Source organism: Eurytemora carolleeae, unplaced genomic scaffold (assembly GCF_000591075.1).
Source record: "Eurytemora carolleeae unplaced genomic scaffold, Eaff_2.0 scaffold747, whole genome shotgun sequence".
NCBI lineage: Eukaryota > Metazoa > Arthropoda > Copepoda > Calanoida > Temoridae > Eurytemora > Eurytemora carolleeae.
In genome coordinates, this window is record NW_019396637.1 from 44,746 (window position 1) to 53,862 (window position 9,117).

Sequence of the window (9,117 nt, forward strand, 5' to 3'; positions counted from 1 at the left end):
CACAGAAGTTTAAGGTTTAGGCGGTATAGAAAACCACATAAACTAACTCCCGGTCCGGATAACTTATGCTAGTTTAAAGTATAAAACCTTTTTCCTCCTTATACAAACTAATCGATTTTAAAAGTAAGTAAACTTGGAACATTTAGCATTAGGCGTTTCCTGGGCGATAGTTACTTTTTGGTAATGTTACTTTGGACAATTGGTCCTACAGCATTTCCGTCCTACGATATTTCGGGCGGCCATACGACAGCTGTAGGTCGGAATCGGATGTATACAGTCTACTTTGTTAATCTGACCTTCGCAGGAACTGCAGATCAGCTTGTCCGTATGAAGTTGACTGTTCTACCAAGGATCGCTGTTCCGGTTGCACACAAATTTGAAGGTCGGATGCCATTGCCACATACTTTTGTAGGTCGGATGCACACTTCTGTAGGTTGGAGTTGCACATTTTTTAGGTCGGATGCACAGGTTTATAGACGACATGTTATGACAGGGTTAGGATATGGGGGCCGAACGCTGCGGTCACATTTATCAAATTGACAAAGTGATATATGGGGCCTATAGGTATAGGTATACAATTTCTGGGCCGAGCGCTGGCGGCTACTTAACAACTATGTGTATCAAATCTACTAAATACGTGTGCAAAAGAGTGTAATCCGATCTACAAAAGTTGTCACCGAACCTACAAAATATGTGCACCCTCAATCTACAAAATGTTAATGCATCTAACCTGCATCTAACCTACAAAAATTGTGCAGCCGACCTACAAAAGTTGTGTCTGACCAACAAAAGATGTGCATCGACCTACAAGAATTGTGCAGATCCGACCTACAGTAGTGTGCAACCATGAACAATTACAAAAATCTGAGCAACTGACCAGCTACAGTAGGTCGGATACACGAACTTTTTTTAATGAGGTGTGTGTACGACATACAGTTCAAATTGGACCAACAGTGCAGCCAGAAGCTGCTGAAAAACCACGTGCGGGTCGAAGGTCCTAAGTATCGTAGGACGGATGTAACGTTTGGCGGATGAAATACAATCAATTTTTTCTTCAGTACGCAAACATTGTATATTAATTAACTGTGCAGTGGGAATATATTTTTCAATAATATGACGTCATTATTTATAGGTTATTGATGACGTATCAAATAGTTAAAACGACAAATTATACGCGCAACTAGGGGGGAGGGGCAGGAGGCAAGGCCCCCCTAGCCTGATTAAGGGGGGGCATGCCCCTCCCTTACGAAGGCTTTCCCCCCCCCGTAGGGTGTCACAAAATAAAAATTGTTCTATGTCACATTTAGAGCCTTCTGTATGGCCGAAATATATACCTAAAATCATCAAATTATTGAGATATCTGAGGAAAACTATGTTTTTTCTTAATTTTCCTCAGATATCTCAATAATTTGATGATTTTTGGTGTAGAATGCTCTAAATGTGACATTGAACATTTTTTTATTTTTTGACTGTTGAGTAAAAACGCATTTTTTAATTGCACCAATCAATTAGAGATTTTTTAGACGAAAAATTGGATTTTTTTGAAAAAACTTGTTAATAAGATAAGGTGTAAAGATATTGAGATGTATTAGACCAGCTCAAATAAAACCTTTATTTATCTAGCTAAAAAAAGATTTTTTTATATTACCAATAATCGTTAATGTTTAAGCTAAAACAAATGTCGTTAGTTTGGCTAATCAAAACTATATAATCGCGACAGGCTACTTTACTCGTACTAAAATTTGCGATTTTTTTCCTGCAAATATCTGAACAAAGACAGTAAAAAAGGGGTAGCAGAGGCCTTTTTTTAATTTTCTGTTTTAAAGTATCATTTTTAAAGGACTTTTCATAAAAGGTCGGATAAAATTTCATATTTTACTTAAAACCCTGGGAGCAACTCTAAAATTCTGGGAGCACTCCAAAACCTTGGGAGCAATTCCAAACCCCTGAGAGCAGCCCCCCCCCCCACTCGGTGAATATTGATTCGGCAAATGATAAACGAGCATTCAGTTCCTTTGATTTCAAAGTAACTGAGTTCTGGCCACAAACTCAAATTTTCTAATTCCTATTTATTTTAAACCTGTGTAATCCTTTAATAATATTACTAACCACGTTAACTTAGACTATCAGAAATCATAATTAGATCAGATAAGATGAGATAAAGTTTATTGCTAAAATACATGTATCTGTCTACAGAACGAGTTTACAAAATTGATGATTATATTAACAGTACAAGTATAAAGCATTTAGGTGGAAAATAGCTCTTGGCTGTTTTGATTAATTTTTCCACCTAATTTCAATAACAACATATTTCAATTAAATAGATTTAAGGAGCACTATTAGTTTAAAATATAAAAGGTCTATGAAATCGGGTTGCAAAGATATAGGGATTCAAAAACTTTAAAAAAAAACATTTGAAATTTCTTGTGGCAAGAACTCAGTTTCTATTTACTATTTGTGTATTGACACTAAACAATAATATTCGATTAGCAAACTTTTCAATTTTTTTACGAAATTTACAATCTAGATCAAAAAAATCAATCAAATCGGATTTAACTAAAACCAAGTCGAGCTTAAGCTCAAGTTTTTACTTAACTTGAGCGTAGATATACGTACACTAAATCCGGATACTCGTGTTTAAATCCCAGCTCCGATAAATGAAACAAACTTCCACAGGTTCCGCACAATCTAGAACCAAATCCTTTTTCTAGATTTTCAATTTTCAAAGTCTCGAATCTATTTTTGTGTTATAGCACATTTGAGTCCCAGTAAGTATAAAGGTATTAAATATTAAGTGACGATTTTTAAATCTTATTTGATAGGTCAAGCTCCGAGCTTTAGAATGTGCGTTTGCCGATTTAAGATATTAAAAACTTCAACCATAAACTCAAAAAATTTGATTAAATTTGACATCTTGTAAATCTTCGAAGAACAGAATTTTAGACCTTATTATGGGTGATCTAATTTTTTTGGACTTTCACTGTTCTCACGATCAATGGAAAACGATATATCAAAATACGTCATCAACTTACTGTGTAACGTATATAGTAATACTATAGTTTAATAATGACATCAAATCAATTTGCTTTCTTTTATGATGTCATAATGTTGTAGATTATTTATGAAAATAAATAAATCTATTTACATTTATGAAATAATATATATATATATGACGTCATGAATTTTTATAATTAAACCATTTCTCATCGCTAATACTTTTATTTTTAAAAATTCTTCAAACCTTCTTATTTTGTTGAAACATTATTATTATTATTATTATTATATTATTTATGAACTCCTAATTTTTTTTTTGGGGGGGGGGATCAGGGTTGTATATTTTCTCGAAAAAAATATTCCCCCCCCCCTTATTTTGAAAATCTGTTTTTCCCCAGAAGTATATGCTAGAGCCAAACACTTTTTTGGGTCTTTTATTCGCTGAATTAGGGAAAATAAATGATTTCAGGTGAAATCATTAAATTTTTGGCATAAAAGTATCAAAAAGATGTCACATTTTTCAGTTTCCCTCCAAATTATCAAAAATCATTTTCTGTAGGGGTTTGGAGGGGATTCTGATAAATATACAACCCTGGAGGAAAACTATTATTATCTGAATCACCGTGCAATATTGTGAATAATAATAATAATAAATAATAATAAGTGTAAGTAATAATGTGAATTTTGAAACTTTAAACATTAAAAATGTATACATTTGTATACATTGAATTAAGTGAATCAAGAATTGAATAAATAATCATTGCAGAAATGGAACAATACAAATGGTTTAACTATACCTGTAATTGTTTATTATTAACAGTGTGCAATAAATAAATCTTTAGTGTTCACAAAACATTACAGGGGTATAAATTGATCGAATTGAATTCGATATCAATCCCTTTTAATTTTAAATCTATCTGTTGCGTCTATAAGGAGGAAATGGTTAAAAACATCTTATACCGAAGAGCGAGGACCTATGCAAATCCACGAAATTGCATTATCCTACTTAGATTGTAAATAATTTAATTAAATCATTCAGGCCTATTACAGCCTATTACAAATGTCGAATTCAACGATTAAATGGCCGCTAGGTGTCTCTCAAGGATTTCAATTAAGAGAGACGCCGAGCGGCCAAAAATTCATCGTTTAAAGTACTTAAAAATTAAAAATATTATGAAATATCAACTTTCTAAAAATATTTTATCCTAACAATTACCTAGATTCCATTTTATCAAAATTTAATATCTACCTTTACATTTAATTTTTTTTTTAAAATAAAATTGCAAATTTTTTTTAATCGACTATGAATAAGAAATGATTATAATTCTTATATTTAATTTATATCCTATTATGTATTATTCCGTAATATTGTTAGATGTTTAAGTTTATAATTTGACAAATTTCACTGGTCTGCCCTTTCCTGTATATATTGGGTTTATACTAAGCTTTCATCATTTATTATTTATTAAAATATATGTTTCATATTTGGTTCAGTAGAGGGGAACACTGCACCACCTCATCATAGATATAAACGTATTATTGTAAAGCAAGACTTAATGAGCTACTAAACAAAGGAAATGAGTTCTGGCCTCAAAATCAAATTTTCTAATCAGTATATCTTTGAAACCTGATGGTGTAAATATTTTAAACTTAGATTATTTGATCCAGCAGAATTTAAAGTTTGAAAGATCAAAGAACTTTATCCAGTATCAGGCTACAACATGGGATTCAAAAATCCGAGTTTGCGGCAGAGGAAGGAATGTTGAGGTGAAATCGTATTATTTTACAATAGAAATTGGGATTTTTTTCGAGCCATATATGTGTCCCAACGTTGTAACATTGCTGTGTAAGGTCCCAATCCGAGACTTCAAGACACCAAATTTAAAAAAAAAAATTTATTTAATATTTATTAATTTTTTAATTATTTAATAAATTGTTGTGGGAAATTATGCTTTCTTAAGAAATAGGTTGCTTAAAAGAAAATGTCGTTGATAATTAAAAGAAAATGTCGTTGATAATTAAAAGAAAATGTCGTTGATAATTAAAAGTGCTCTTGAACAATTTTTGAGCATTTCTTTTTATGCATTCTTTTCTCTTTTCAGAAGTTTATGGAATGTCGAGCGCGGCATTCACCTGAAATAATTCATGTATTTTTTTAATCTGCAATAATGGTTACGTTTCACCAAAACAATCCTTTCTTCTTTCGTGAGTTTTACTTTCCCCTTCTTCATTCTTTCTTTTTTCTGATTATTTTTAAACAAAAATGCGTAAATTTTCATTGCTACTAAGAAATTAAGTATGATGAGTTCTGTTAGATAAATCAATCTAAGTTCATGAAATATCAAAGGTTTACACAATCAGGATATAAAGATATAGAGATTAGAAAATTTGAGTATGCGGCAAGGACTCATTTTATTTGCATTTCAAATCTATATGGATTTCTGTTCTGTTGTTTTTGGGACACCCTGTAGATACTGATGACCATCGTTGGATGTTTGTATTTTTTTAAACATTCCAAAAATTTTGGGTAATATCTCTAGAAAGAGAAGAAAAAAATTTGTATAATGCAATTTTAAATATGGCTTATCTAGAATACAATTTTTTAATGATATAAATAACTCACTTTTTGGTGGAATTCAAGTGATAAATCTCCAGATAAAAATGAGTTGGTTTCTCATGACAAACGAAAATAAGGACAGGAAGCAACAGCGACTCAGAAAATTATTTATCAAGTAAAATTTAAACAAACATAATTTTTTAATTGATTAATTCATATTTATCATTTAGCTTAACTCATATAATCATTTTTTCATTAAATATAATCTTCAAGTAATAAATGTTTGATCGATTTGAATCTATTTTTTAATGAAAATTCAGTAACCCTTAATAAATTTAGCGTATCAAACTAATTTTACACTTTGTTTGCTCAGAGACCAAATTTGATTATAAATAGCGACAGTTAACTAAGTTGAATCACTTCTCTTGAACTCCCAAACAAAGAAAGTGGTTCAGCCACGCTTACGTAGTTCAACTACGTCTCACTATTCATTATATCTGGTGTCAGGGCTGATAAGGATAAGGATGGAGAGATATCAATGCAAGACTGGTTTGATGTTCTAAATGAGTCAGGAATAGAAACCTCGATGTAAGTAAAAGTTTTATGACGTCGCTTTTAATTTTTTTAAGTCATCCTCCGTTTATAGAGTTAAATCTCCGATTCACAACGGTACCCCTTAATCCTTTAGCTGAGTAACGATGAAGAAGATAAATTCTGATTTCTGTCTGGAAAAGTGTTTAATTCTGACAATTTCTTTCCCACTTAATTTAACAAGTCTCTTGAATTAGGACTCCCAATTAAAAAAAATCTATTTTAAGACATGAAAAAGAAGAATAACTCGATCAGTTTAGTTCAGATAGAGGTTTGATAAGTACTGTTGTAAATCAGATATGATATTCTCTAAACAGAGGGTAAAATTTGTTGGTCTTTGATTAAGTTGTACCACGAAATTGTAGATACTTTTTTAAACTTTGATATATGATACACCCCCCCCCTTGCATTCCCTCATTCCAGTGTTTCCATTAATAAATAATCTTCATTTTCTCTAATTAGAGTTCTAGAACTTAAATCATGTTAAACAAGTAAATCAGTATAATTGGTGAGCACTCTGCTCAAACCTATCACGCATCAATTCCAATATTTTATTTACTTAATTTGATGTTTGGTATCAGAGGCGCAACATGGGAGGGTGCCTCTCCCGTTACCCCCCCCCCTGATTGAAAAGGGGGAAAATACATGATTTCTTATATAATTAAATAATTTGAAACAAATTTATAACCTGGCCAGGAAGTTTTCTTCAAATCAACGGAATATTGAATATTGAAGTTTTATGTATAACTTATTTAGAATATTAAATTTTGAAGTTTTTCACAGAATTGCACGGGATTGAAAGGCTTGCATTAAAAAAAAATCTCCAATTTTGCTTAGCCTTTAATACCCCAGGCCACCCATGAGTGTCCACAAAAAATGTCGGTCCAACCGTTTGGTCGGCTTTAGGGAAGATATATATGAATGTCTTGTTTTATCATATAGATTGAATATTCAAGATTTTTTAGTCAAATATTGTATATTTATTATTGAATATTCAATATTTTGAATATCAATTATTTTATATTGAATATTGATACCTGAAAATAATGTATAATGTATTATTTTTACAATAAAATATTTGAAGGGAGGAGGTGGAAAAGGTGTTTCAGAAGAATGATCGGGATTTGGACGGAAAACTTTCCTGGGAGGAGTTTACAGGTGATTATTAATGCAAACAAAACTATCTTTTTATCATTTATTAATTTTCTTCATAATTGAGAGGCGAATTAGAACAGAAATTAGAAAATACAAGACCGGTCAGACGTGTGTACAGGAAGAGTGAAAACCATGATTTTCAAAATATGTAGATTTATCGCAAGCAGTGATTTTCCCTTACTACTTTTATACTTTTATACTTTTATACTTTTATACTTTTATACTTTTATACTTTTATACTTTTATACTTTTATACTTTTATACTTTTATTCTTTTATACTTCTATTCTTTTATACTTTTATACTTATTTTTGGACAAAAAATTAATTGAATTTAAATTGGAAAATCTCTGAACCCATCTCGCCCTGATTAATTTACTGTTACTGTTGATTTTTGCATTCTTCTGTTGATTTTTGCAGGCTCCTTTTGATTTTGCTATCTTGCCAGATCCGCTAATTATGTATGCGCGCTCAGAATTTGATTATCCCTAGCTCATTAGGGTTTCCGATCGAAAAATCGGAAAAGGAACTTTTTTATCAACTTATTATTCTGAATTTTTAACCTTGTAAAAGAAAAATGATCTGTAGTTATGAATTTTTTGTCAATTATGTATGCGCGCTCAGAATTTGATTTTCCCATTTCCCAAGCTCATTTTAGGTTTCCGATTGAAAATACAGAAAAAAAATATTTTATGTTGTAGAAAATCTTGTTTATCGACAGATCCTGCAGAAGTGGTGTTATCAGAATTAGTTTAGTTTCGAATTAATAAATGTCGGCTGAGAGAGCTGAGAACCTATACGATAACTTCACACGCTGCTAAAAAATAAGAAGGTCTAATTGATACGATATTACTGGTACGACCTCGTGGCTCCTCTAGCGTATTTGGTTACGTTCAAGAATGTAAGGCAAGGAAAGTTTATTGCGGTTGTGTATACTCTGTGTACATATTGAAACCAGTTCTCTCTGGGCGGAATTTGTAAACAATAATAGATGCATCAGTGTTCGTTTAGTATCCGAGGAGGTTAAAAGCATTAAATTTTGATAATTTTGATAATTCACTTAATAATTTCCTATGACCAGAATATTTCATTGATTTTTTTATGTGAATGATGGATCCCATGTCAGGCTTCGACATCCGTCTTGTGTTCACATTAGCGCCCAGAGACAGTACACTGCAGTACTAAAGATGTGTACACTTCTGAAATGACTTTCCTTGCCTTACATCCTTGGTTACGTTGAAATTATAAATTCAAAACATTTTTGTTCTTTTACTTAGCATTTCATGCAATAAAAGGAGTAATGATGAAAAACGTTTAAGATTTCAACATTACGTGATATTTACTTTGACGTGACGTGACAAAATTTGTCAAAAATTCTGAGAAAAAGTATGAATTACATTTGTAGCAACATATATCTCATCCAGTATAAATAGTTAAAGAGTCAGAACTTTAATGTTTTAATCCCTGTTTTCATTAAATGATATTTAATAAGTTTGCAGGGTCGAGGACAATGAAATTTTTATCAATAATTAAGTATATGTTCAATGACAAAACTGGATAAAACTAACCAAGTTTTCAATTTCGAAAAATTTCAATTAGTATTTCTTTGGCATGCAAACATTCCAAATGTGGAATTTGATCAAGTTAATTTATGGCAGAAAACTAAACTATTCCATAAATTATTAACTATAAAAATAAAAGAGGAATTCAGAAATTTTTGAAGTTTAATAATTTTCTACCTATGCCCTAACAATATGGCTCTCGGAAATCTGGCCTCAAGCATATTTCAAATTAGTCTACCCTACCCTGATCCCTTTACCCT